This window comes from Leptodactylus fuscus, chromosome 5, assembly GCF_031893055.1.
Source record: "Leptodactylus fuscus isolate aLepFus1 chromosome 5, aLepFus1.hap2, whole genome shotgun sequence".
Classification (NCBI taxonomy): domain Eukaryota; kingdom Metazoa; phylum Chordata; class Amphibia; order Anura; family Leptodactylidae; genus Leptodactylus; species Leptodactylus fuscus.
In genome coordinates, this window is record NC_134269.1 from 164,740,401 (window position 1) to 164,753,475 (window position 13,075).

A 13,075-nucleotide genomic window follows, 5' to 3' on the forward strand; every position below is an offset into this window, starting at 1 on the left:
GGACTCCAACATGTTCCATGCCTGGCCCACGTCTTCAACCTAGTGGTGCAACGTTTCCTAAAGAGCTACCCCAATGTTCCAGAGCTACTGGTGAAAGTGCGGCGCATGTGCGCCCACTTTCGCAAGTCGACAGTAGCCGCTGCTAGCTTAAAATCTCTCCAGCAACGCCTGCATGTGCCACAACACCGGCTTTTGTGCGACGTCCCCACACGCTGGAACTCAACGTTTCAGATGTTGAATAGAGTGGTTGAGCAGCAGAGACCTTTGATGGAATACCAGCTACAAAACCCTAGGGTGCCACAAAGTCAGCTGCCTCAGTTTCTCATCCATGAGTGGCCATGGATGAGAGACCTTTGTGACATCCTACGGGTGTTTGAGGAGTCCACAAGGAGGGTGAGCTCTGAGGATGCGATGGTGAGCCTTACAATCCCGCTCTTGTGTGTTCTGAGAGAATCCCTGATTGACATCAGGGATAACTCAGATCACACAGAGGAGTCAGGGATAGCATCCGATCCGTCACAGCTGGAGAGTAGGTCCACACATCTGTCCGCTTCATCGCGTTTAATGGAGGAGGAGGAGGAGGAGGAGGAGGAGGAGGAGGAAGAAGAGTTGTCCGATGATGTGATGGTGATACAGGAGGCTTCCGGGCAACTTCGAATCGTCCCATTGTTGCAGCGCGGATGGGTAGACATGGAGGATGAGGAGGAAATGGAGATTGAACTTTCCAGTGGGGCCAGAGGAGTCATGCCAACTAACACTGTGGCAGACATGGCTGAGTTCATGTTGGGGTGCTTTACAACCGACAAGCGTATTGTCAAAATCATGGAGGACAACCAGTACTGGATCTTTGCTATCCTTGACCCCCGGTATAAAAACAACATCTCGTCTTTTATTCCGGTAGAGGGGAGGGCCAATCGCATCAATGCTTGCCACAGGCAATTGGTGCAGAATATGATGGAGATGTTTCCAGCATGTGACCTTGGCGGCAGGGAGGACAGTTCCTCCAGTAGGCGACCAAGTTCTCACCGGTCCACACAAACGAGGGGCACACTGTCTAAGGTCTGGGACACCTTGATGGCACCCCCTCGCCAAAGTGCCGCCACAGAGGGTCCTAGTGTCACCAGGCGTGAGAAGTATAGGCGCATGGGCGGGAATACCTTTCCGACCACAGCCCTGTCCTCTCCGACCCCTCTGCGCCCTACACGTATTGGGTGTCGAAGTTGGACCTGTGGCTTGAACTTGCCCTATATGCCTTGGAGGTGCTGTCCTGTCGCCAGCGTCCTATCTGAGAGGGTGTTCAGTGCAGCCGGTGGCATCATCACTGACAAGCGCACCCGTCTGTCAGCTGAGAGTGCCGACCGGCTCACTTTGATAAAAATGAACCACCACTGGATAGAGCCTTCATTTTTGTGCCCACCTGTGTAAAGCACCCCAACATGAAACTCCATGTCTGTACTCAACCTCTCCAATTCCTCCGCATCCTCATACTCATCCACCTTAAGCGTTGCACAATTCTGCTAATACTAGGCTCCCTCCAACATGATTTCCCCCAACTCTGCTGGTTAGAGGCTCCCTCCACCCTGATTTCCACCAACTCTGCTGGTTAGAGGCTCCCTCCACCCTGCTTTCCCACAACTCTGCTGGTTAGAGGCTCCCTCCACCATGAATTTGCCCAAACTGGGCTGGTTAGAGGCACCCTCCACCATGAATTGGTCCAAACTGGGGTTTTTAGAGGCTCCCTCCACCATGAATTTGCCAAAACTGGGCTGTTTAGAGGCTCCCTCCACCATGAATTGGTCCAAATTGGGGTTTTTAGAGGCTCCCTCCACCATGAATTTGCCCAAACTAGGCTGGTTAGAGGCTCCCTCCACCATGAATTGGTCCAAACTGGGCTGGTTAGAGGCTCCCTCCACCATGAATTGGTCCAAATTGGGGTTTTTAGAGGCTCCCTCCACCATGAATTGGTCCAAACTGGGCTGTTTAGAGGCTCCCTCCACCATGAATTGGTCCAAACTGGGGTTTTTAGAGGCTCCCTCCACCATGAATTGGTCCAAACTGGGTTTTTTAGAGGCTCCCTCCACCATGAATTGGTCCAAACTGGGGTTTTTAGAGGCTCCCTCCACCATGAATTGGTCCAAACTGGGTTTTTTAGAGGCTCCCTCCACCATGAATTGGTCCAAACTGGGGTTTTTAGAGGCTCCCTCCACCATGAATTGGTCCAAACTGGGGTTTTTAGAGGCTCCCTCCACCATGAATTGGTCCAAACTGGGGTTTTTAGAGGCTCCCTCCACCATGAATTTGCCCAAACTGGGCTGTTTAGAGGCTCCCTCCACCATGAATTGGTCCAAACTGGGTTTTTTAGAGGCTCCCTCCACCATGAGTTGGTCCAAACTGGGGTTTTTAGAGGCTCCCTCCACCATGAATTGGTCCAAACTGGGGTTTTTAGAGGCTCCCTCCACCATGAATTTGCCCAAACTGGGCTGTTTAGAGGCTCCCTCCACCATGAATTGGTCCAAATTGGGGTTTTTAGAGGCTCCCTCCACCATGAATTGGTCCAAACTGGGGTTTTTAGAGGCTCCCTCCACCATGAATTTGCCCAAACTGGGCTGTTTAGAGGCTCCCTCCAGCATGAATTGGTCCAAACTGGGGTTTTTAGAGGCTCCCTCCACCATGAATTGGTCCAAACTGGGGTTTTTAGAGGCTCCCTCCACCATGAATTGGTCCAAACTGGGGTTTTTAGAGGCTCCCTCCACCATGAATTGGTCCAAACTGGGCTGGTTAGAGGCTCCCTCCACCATGAATTGGTCCAAACTGGGCTGGTTAGAGGCTCCCTCCACCATGAATTGGTCCAAATTGGGGTTTTTAGAGGCTCCCTCCACCATGAATTGGTCCAAACTGGGCTGTTTAGAGGCTCCCTCCACCATGAAATTGGTCCAAGCTGGGGTTTTTAGAGGCTCCCTCCACCATGAATTGGTCCAAACTGGGCTGGTTAGAGGCTCCCTCCACCATGAATTGGTCCAAACTGGGTTTTTTAGAGGCTCCCTCCACCATGAATTGGTCCAAACTGGGGTTTTTAGAGGCTCCCTCCACCATGAATTTGCCCAAACTGGGCTGTTTAGAGGCTCCCTCCACCATGAATTGGTCCAAATTGGGGTTTTTAGAGGCTCCCTCCACCATGAATTTGCCCAAACTGGGCTGGTTAGAGGCTCCCTCCACCATGAATTGGTCCAAACTGGGCTGGTTAGAGGCTCCCTCCACCATGAATTGGTCCAAATTGGGGTTTTTAGAGGCTCCCTCCACCATGAATTGGTCCAAACTGGGGTTTTTAGAGGCTCCCTCCACCATGAATTGGTCCAAACTGGGCTGGTTAGAGGCTCCCTCCACCATGAATTGGTCCAAACTGGGTTTTTTAGAGGCTCCCTCCACCATGAATTGGTCCAAACTGGGGTTTTTAGAGGCTCCCTCCACCATGAATTGGTCCAAACTGGGGTTTTTAGAGGCTCCCTCCACCATGAATTTGCCCAAACTCTGCTGGTTAGAGGCTCAATCCACCCTGATTTTCAAAACAAATGTTGGTGCCAACCTCAACTTACTACAAGGGCCAAATTCACTGCTGGTGACAAGCTCTCCTCACTGCAAGTGCCAAATACACATGTTTCAAGGTGTTTTCCTACTGTCAGAGAGGTGGTATTGAGTGTGTAAAGTGTGTAGTTGTTAGGCTGTGATGTTGGGGTAATAGAGGGTCTTTGGTGTGTTAGATGCCCCCAGACATGCTTCCCCTGCTGTCCCAGTGTCATTCCAGAGGTGTTGGCATCATTTCCTGTGGTGTCATAGTGGACTTGGTGACCCTCCAGACACGGATTTGGGTTTCCCCCTTAACGAGTATATGTTCCCCATAGACTATAATGGGGTTCGAAACCCGTTCGAACACACGAACAGTGAGCGGCTGTTCGATTCGAATTTCGAACCTCGAACATTTTAGTGTTCGCTCATCTCTAGAAATTACGAGGCTAAATAGCAGCCAGGGTATACTAATCTAACACCCTTGATAAATTGATCATCATCACACGTGACCACTAGAGATGAGCGAACACTAAAATGTTCGAGGTTCGAAATTCGATTCGAACAGCCGCTCACTGTTCGAGTGTTCGAACGGGTTTCGAACCCCATTATAGTCTATGGGGAACATATACTCGTTAAGGGGGAAACCCAAATCCGTGTCTGGAGGGTCACCAAGTCCACTATGACACCCCAGGAAATGATACCAACACCCTGGAATGACACTGGGACAGCAGGGGAAGCCTGTCTGGGGGCATAAAAGTCACTTTATTTCATGGAAATCCCTGTCAGCTTGCGATTTTCGCAAGCTAACTTTTCCCCATAGGAATGCATTGGACAGCGCTGATTGGCCAGAGTACAGAATTCGACCAATCAGCACTGGCTCTGCTGGAGGAGGCGGAGTCTAAGATCGCTCCACACCAGTCTCCATTCAGGTCCGACCTTAGACTCCACCTCCTCCGGCAGAGCCAGCGCTGATTGGCCGAAGGCTGGCCAATGCATTCCTATGGGAATGCAGAGACTTAGCAGTGCTGAGCCAGTTCTGCTCAACTACACCGTGTGCCGAGTGTGCACACTCGGCTCTGCTACATCAGATGTAGCAGAGCCGAGGGTGCACTAGAACCCTTATGCACACTCGGCTCTGCTATATCAGATGGGCTGACCGGCACACGGTGTAGTTGAGCAGAACTGGCTCAGCACTGCTAAGTCTCTGCAGTAGCAGGCTCTGCTACATCAGATGTAGCAGAGCCGAGTGTGCACACTCGGCTCTGCTATATCAGATGGGCTGACCGGCACACGGTGTAGTTGAGCAGAACTGGCTCAGCACTGCTAAGTCTCTGCAGTAGCAGGCTCTGCTACATCAGATGTAGCAGAGCCGAGTGTGCACACTCGGCTCTGCTATATCAGATGGGCTGACCGGCACACGGTGTAGTTGAGCAGAACTGGCTCAGCACTGCTAAGTCTCTGCAGTAGCAGGCTCTGCTACATCAGATGCAGCAGAGCCGAGTGTGCACACTCGGCTCTGCTATATCAGATGGGCTGACCGGCACACGGTGTAGTTGAGCAGAACTGGCTCAGCACTGCTAAGTCTCTGCAGTAGCAGGCTGTGCTACATCAGATGTAGCAGAGCCGAGTGTGCACACTCGGCTGTGCTACATCTGATGTAGCAGAGCCGAGTGTGCACACTCGGCACACGGTGTAGTTGAGCAGAACTGGCTCAGCACTGCTAAGTCTCTGCATTCCCATAGGAATGCATTGGCCAGCCTTCGGCCAATCAGCGCTGGCTCTGCCGGAGGAGGCGGAGTCTAAGGTCGGACCTGAATGGAGACTGGTGTGGAGCGATCTTAGACTCCGCCTCCTCCAGCAGAGCCAGCGCTGATTGGTCGAATTCCGTACTCTGGCCAATCAGCGCTGTCCAATGCATTCCTATGGGAAAAAGTTTATGTCACATAAATCACAATTACACACCCGATAGAGCCCCAAAAAGTTATTTTTAATAACATTCCTACCTAAATAAAGGTTATCCCTAGCTATCCCTGCCTGTACAGCTATCCCTGTCTCTTAGTCACAAAGTTCACATTCTCATATGACCCGGATTTGAAATCCACTATTCGTCTAAAATGGAGGTCACCTGATTTCGGCAGCCAATGACTTTTTCCGATTTTTTTCGATGCCTCCAGTGTCGTAGTTCCTGTCCCACCTCCCCTGCGCTTTTATTGGTGCAAAAAAAGCGCCAGCGAAGGTGGGAGGGGAATCGAATTTTTTTGGAGTTTGCCACGTGATGTTCGATTTGAATCGAACACATCGAACAGCCTGATATCCGATCGAACATGTGTTCGATAGAACACTGTTCGCTCATCTCTAGTGACCACCTCTATACAAGCAGACGTTATGGAAATTTATTGGTATGGAGCAGTGTTTCTCAACCTTTTCAAGCAAAGTACTCCCTAGTAAAAAAAAAAAAAAAAAAAAAAAGTCCCAACTAAGACCCACTCAGTGCTCCTAAATGTAGTAGAAGGGTTTCCTCAATGCAAGTACAATATAATGGTAGATTGGTCCTTACTAGAGATGAGCGAACAGTGTTCTATCGAACACATGTTCGATCGGATATCAGGGTGTTCGCCATGTTCGAATCGAATCGAACACCACGTGGTAAAGTGCGCCAAAATTCGATTCCCCTCCCACCTTCCCTGGCGCCTTTTTTGCACCAATAACAGCGCAGGGGAGGTGGGACAGGAACTACGACACTGGGGGCATTGAAAAAAATTGGAAAAAGTCATTGGCTGCCGAAATCAGGTGACCTCCATTTTAGACGAATAGTGGATTTCAAATCCGGGTCATATGAGAATGTGAACTTTGTGACTATGAGACAGGGATAGCTGTACAGGCAGGGATAGCTAGGGATAACCTTTATTTAGGGGGGAATGTTATTAAAAATAACTTTTTGGGGCTCTATCGGGTGTGTAATTGTGATTTTTGTGAGATAAACTTTTTCCCATAGGGATGCATTGGCCAGCGCTGATTGGCCGAATTCCGTACTCTGGCCAATCAGTGCTGGCCAATGCATTCTATTAGCTTGATGAAGCAGAGTGTGCACAAGGGTTCAAGCGCACCCTCGGCTCTGATGTAGCAGAGCCGAGGCTGCACAAGGGTTCAAGCGCACCCTCGGCTCTGATGTAGGAGAGCCGAGGGTGCACTTGAACCCTTGTGCACCCTCAGCTCTGCTACATCAGAGCCGAGGGTGCGCTTGAACCCTTGTGCACACTCTGCTTCATCAAGCTAATAGAATGCATTGGCCAGCGCTGATTGGCCAATGTATTCTATTAGCCTGATGAAGTAGAGCTGAATGTGTGTGCTAAGCACACACATTCAGCTCTACTTCATCGGGCTAATAGAATGCATTGGCCAGCGCTGATTGGCCAGAGTACGGAACTCGACCAATCAGCGCTGGCTCTGCTGGAGGAGGCGGAGTCTAAGATCGCTCCACACCAGTCTCCATTCAGGTCCGACCTTAGACTCCGCCTCCTCCGGCAGAGCCAGCGCTGATTGGCCGAAGGCTGGCCAATGCATTCCTATGCGAATGCAGAGACTTAGCAGTGCTGAGTCAGTTTTGCTCAACTACACATCTGATGCACACTCGGCACTGCTACATCAGATGTAGCAATCTGATGTAGCAGAGCCGAGGGTGCACTAGAACCCCTGTGCAAACTCAGTTCACGCTAATAGAATGCATTGGCCAGCGCTGATTGGCCAATGCATTCTATTAGCCCGATGAAGTAGAGCTGAATGTGTGTGCTAAGCACACACATTCAGCACTGCTTCATCACGCCAATACAATGCATTAGCCAGTGCTGATTGGCCAGAGTACGGAATTCGGCCAATCAGCGCTGGCTCTGCTGGAGGAGGCGGAGTCTAAGGTCGGACCTGAATGGAGACTGGTGTGGAGCGATCTTAGACTCCGCCTCCTCCAGCAGAGCCAGCGCTGATTGGTCGAGTTCCGTACTCTGGCCAATCAGCGCTGGCCAATGCATTCTATTAGCCCGATGAAGTAGAGCTGAATGTGTGTGCTTAGCACACACATTCAGCTCTACTTCATCAGGCTAATAGAATACATTGGCCAATCAGCGCTGGCCAATGCATTCTATTAGCTTGATGAAGCAGAGTGTGCACAAGGGTTCAAGCGCACCCTCGGCTCTGATGTAGCAGAGCCGAGGCTGCACAAGGGTTCAAGTGCACCCTCGGCTCTCCTACATCAGAGCCGAGGGTGCGCTTGAACCCTTGTGCAGCCTCGGCTCTGCTACATCAGAGCCGAGGGTGCGCTTGAACCCTTGTGCACACTCTGCTTCATCAAGCTAATAGAATGCATTGGCCAGCACTGATTGGCCAGAGTACGGAATTCGGCCAATCAGCGCTGGCCAATGCATTCTATTAGCCCGATGAAGTAGAGCTGAATGTGTGTGCTTAGCACACACATTCAGCTCTACTTCATCAGGCTAATAGAATACATTGGCCAATCAGCGCTGGCCAATGCATTCTATTAGCTTGATGAAGCAGAGTGTGCACAAGGGTTCAAGCGCACCCTCGGCTCTGATGTAGCAGAGCCGAGGCTTCACAAGGGTTCAAGTGCACCCTCGGCTCTCCTACATCAGAGCCGAGGGTGCGCTTGAACCCTTGTGCAGCCTCGGCTCTGCTACATCAGAGCCGAGGGTGCGCTTGAACCCTTGTGCACACTCTGCTTCATCAAGCTAATAGAATGCATTGGCCAGCGCTGATTGGCCGAATTCCGTACTCTGGCCAATCAGCGCTGGCCAATGCATTCTATTAGCCCGATGAAGTAGAGCTGAATGTGTGTGCTAAGCACACACATTCAGCACTGCTTCATCACGCCAATACAATGCATTAGCCAGTGCTGATTGGCCAGAGTACGGAATTCGGCCAATCAGCGCTGGCTCTGCTGGAGGAGGCGGAGTCTAAGATCGCTCCACACCAGTCTCCATTCAGGTCCGACCTTAGACTCCGCCTCCTCCAGCAGAGCCAGCGCTGATTGGCCGAATTCCGTACTCTGGCCAATCAGCACTGGCTAATGCATTGTATTGGCTTGATGAAGCAGTGCTGAATGTGTGTGCTTAGCACACACATTCAGCTCTACTTCATCGGGCTAATAGAATGCATTGGCCAGCGCTGATTGGCCGAATTCCGTACTCTGGCCAATCAGCACTGGCTAATGCATTGTATTGGCTTGATGAAGCAGTGCTGAATGTGTGTGCTTAGCACACACATTCAGCTCTACTTCATCGGGCTAATAGAATGCATTGGCCAATCAGCGCTGGCCAATGCATTCTATTAGCGTGAACTGAGTTTGCACAGGGGTTCTAGTGCACCCTCGGCTCTGCTACATCAGATTGCTACATCTGATGTAGCAGTGCCGAGTGTGCATCAGATGTGTAGTTGAGCAAAACTGACTCAGCACTGCTAAGTCTGCATTCGCATAGGAATGCATTGGCCAGCCTTCGGCCAATCAGCGCTGGCTCTGCCGGAGGAGGCGGAGTCTAAGGTCGGACCTGAATGGAGACTGGTGTGGAGCTATCTTAGACTCCGCCTCCTCCAGCAGAGCCAGCGCTGATTGGTCGAGTTCCGTACTCTGGCCAATCAGCACTGGCCAATGCATTTCTATGGGGAAAAGTTAGCTTGCGAAAATCGCAAACTGACAGGGATTTCCATGAAATAAAGTGACTTTTATGCCCCCAGACATGCTTCCCCTGCTGTCCCAGTGTCATTCCAGGGTGTTGGTATCATTTCCTGGGGTGTCATAGTGGACTTGGTGACCCTCCAGACACGAATTTGGGTTTCCCCCTTAACGAGTTTATGTTCCCCATAGACTATAATGGGGTTCGAAACCCATTCGAACACTCGAACAGTGAGCGGCTGTTCGAATCGAATTTCGAACCTCGAACATTTTAGTGTTCGCTCATCTCTAGTCCTTACATGTAATATAATGACTACCACATGTAGTATAATGTCCTCATCGATGCCCTCATATGTAGCAAAAGGTGAATTCTAGAGATGTTTTTGGGTGCAGGTGGCATGAAGATTGGAGTGATTGAATATAGGGGTGAAGGAAAGGTTTGAGCCAAAATGCTGCGGACATGCTGCCAGGGTGTTAATGGTAAGAGCACAGACTGAAATTGAAATATCCGGGTTAGGTCAGTTAATAGATGGTGGAAAGTAGCAGTAGTTCAGTCTCTGAAAGACTCAGAGTAAGATAAAGAGAAAACATGATATTTGAGACAGCAGAGTCACTTGTGTTCTGTAGTTATGTAGGGATGAGGTCACAAGAGGAGGTATACAGTTGGGTTTCATTATCGTGAAGAAGGTACTGAAAAGGCAAATGTGCCGATGGTTTGTCCAATAGAAATGTGTAGAGTGAGAACAGGAGGGGCCTAGGACTGATTCCTGACATGCCCCAATAGCAAGGGGAAGAGGAGAAGTAACAGAGACCACAAATGATAAAAGTGCGGTCTGAGAGATAGAAAGGTAACCAAGAGAGAGCAGTGGCTGTGAAGCCTATAGAGCAGAGCATACTGAGGAAGAGGTGGTGGTCTATGGTATCAAATGTTGCTGAGAGATCCAGAAAAATAGAAACATGGACTAACTTTTCTTTACATTTTAACACTGCATTCGGTGAGGTCAGAATAAGCGTAGCACCTCCCATGAGGCGACCTGAAGCGAGCGCTTCAGGCGGCGCTATGCCAGGGCCTCAGGGAGGGCGGCATTTTTGCTAACCTAAGCCAGTCCAGGACAAGCTGTCCTGGACTGGCATAGCACGGAGCGGTAGTTTGGGGAGGCCACTGGAGCAACGCTGCTCTAGCAGCCTCCCCGCACGCTCAGGGAGAGCGCAGGCAGTCTCCGGGCCTGCTCTCTGCCGGCGAACGGCGATAAGCCCCGCCCCCTCTGATAAACCACGCCCCCTCTGCTAAGCCACTCCTCCGCTCCGCCCCCTCCCCGGCGGGGGGGGGCGGCTTTCTGCACTTCGCCTCGGGCGGCGAAAGGGGCAGGTTCACCCCTGGGTCAGATATAAAAATTAAGTGTTCCATTTGTATCCACCTGTCTGACATACATGTTGAATCAGAAAAATTCACCCCCAATGGTAGCATGAACCTATCCTAACAACAGTCCCTGTACATACAAGATTCACTTTACTGGATTAGCCTAAGTTTAGTATTGGGCTTACACCACTGTGATTTAGCAGCCATTTATTTCCAGAAATACATGGATGGTTGACACTGAGATAAATAGCAGATATACAAATACCTACATGGTAAAACCATTGTACCAAGGGTAAAACTGGGTTCACATCTACGTTAAAGTCTTTGGTGCAGAATGGTCAAAAACTGGCAGACAAAAAACTCCTGCAAATCCAATTTTTTATTTTTTTTTGGCTGGCAATTTGAGCTAAAAGCGGACGGACATCCAATGGTCCCCATGATAGTCAATGGGTCCCTATGGCTCCATTTGCATCAATAATAGAATTGATCCGTTTTTCCGTTCTTCTTGTCCTCCAATGGACCAAAGACAGATGCAAGTGTAAATGTAGCAATATAGACACATTACCTATTTTTTGGTTATGATTGTGTTACACCTTTGTTTTGCATTGCAGAGGTGTAATACATATATGAGAACTAGAGATGAGCGAACACTGTTTGGATCAGCCGTTCCGAACAGCACGCTCCCATAGAGATGAATGGAAGCACCTGGCACATACACTTTGCCAGCGGCCGGTCGCCGTGCCATGTGCTTCCATTCATTTCTATGGGAGCGTGCTGTTCGGAACGGCTGATCCGAACAGTGTTCGCTCATCTCTAATGAGAACCATTTATTGTAGACTCCTGCCGTATATTTGCCTTCAGTCTGTGTTACCCAGTAAGAATTCCTTTCACCCCATCATTGTGTATGCTTAGAAAACATGGCATGGACAGATCACAGGGAAAAAGAGAGCAGGGTCAGTATTATAAGAGCTTCGACTATGCTGACAGCTGGGTCTAAAGGACTGATGCATTGTGTGAGATAAATATCATCTGTGGCATACACTGTACAATACAGCAGATTTCAATTATAACAATTCATAAGTCATTGTTACAAAGCTGGGCTCTGCCATTCTGACTACGAGAACTGTAATAACATTCAGCAGTGCTTATTTTGTGGCAATCCCATCATGTTCTCCATCGCTGTACCATTTGTGTTCCCATGTACAGTAGCGGAGAGAAAAGTAATTAATGGTTTGATCAAGACAGTTTTCCCCCAGGGCGTAAAATAAATATCTGCCTTTATAGGCATGTTGTGCAGTAAACAAGAACTTTTCATCTATTTTTAGTTTCCCAGGAAACAAAAAAATTCTGTATGTTTACACAGCATGTATAATTGAGATGATGGAAATAACAATAAATAAGGGACATTTCGGGGATCTATTTATTACTAGCAGTATGTCGCTCTGGGCTGGCGTGATGCCACAAATGATTCAACTACATAAGCGCAATGTCACAGATTTACTGTAACATCAGAAAACAGAGAGCCTCCAATATGCAGATATTATATGCAAATAATATGGTAGTGTTTAGCATGGCAAACTATTCCCAAGCCCTACTACAGATCAGGCAGCCAGGAAACACAGCAATATAATGAATTCTAGGCAAACATCTAGGTTACTTTAAGCTATAAATAATTGTAACTACTTATGTATCGCAAACACCACAAATACAAATGCCTCATCTCCATAAAGAGCAATCACTTCTCCGCAGGTATCCGTCTTCCATCACATCCTGGCAAATAGGTAATAAATGAAGACGATAAATGTGTTATAAGAAGTAAACCAATTGTCAAATATATTCTGGAAAGCAAATCTTAAAAAGATACTCTGAAAAATACTATGGTGAACCTGTAATGATGTGCATGGGCCATACCAAGACAGCAATCCAAGAATGAACTGGGGGGGGGGGGCTGCATATAAAAATCAATCCATGGTCATGTGATGGATACGCAGGTGCACTATTCATTACAATGCTGATTGCTGTGCTGCGACTACACCACTACACTGTGGACTGTACATCACATGACCGTGGACTGTATATCACATGACCATGGACTGTATATCACATGACCATAGACTGCATATCACATGATAGCAGACTGCATATCACATGACCATAGACTGTATATCACATGATAGCAGACTGCATATCACATGACCGTGGACTGTATATCACATGATAGTAGACTGTATATCACATGACCATGGACTGTATATCACATGACCATGGACTGTATCACATGATTATGGACTGGATATCACTTTATTATGGACTGTATATCACATGATCATGGAGTGATTTGTATCCACTGGTAAGCAGAATGAATGAAAGCAAGCAAGCAGAGATCTAGAAAGCTGTGAAGAATTGATGCGGAAAGTATATTGGAAACTTGTATAACTTTTCATCATATAAAACAATAACATTTGTCTCTC

The 13,075-nt window shown here is 48.8% G+C and overlaps 1 protein-coding gene across 2 annotated transcripts in view; it reads right to left on the reverse strand.

Annotated features, from left to right (window-relative positions):
• Positions 1-13,075, reverse strand: part of HTR4 (5-hydroxytryptamine receptor 4) — a 283,663-nt gene that overhangs the window by 114,594 nt on the left and 155,994 nt on the right. The window lies entirely within an intron of this gene.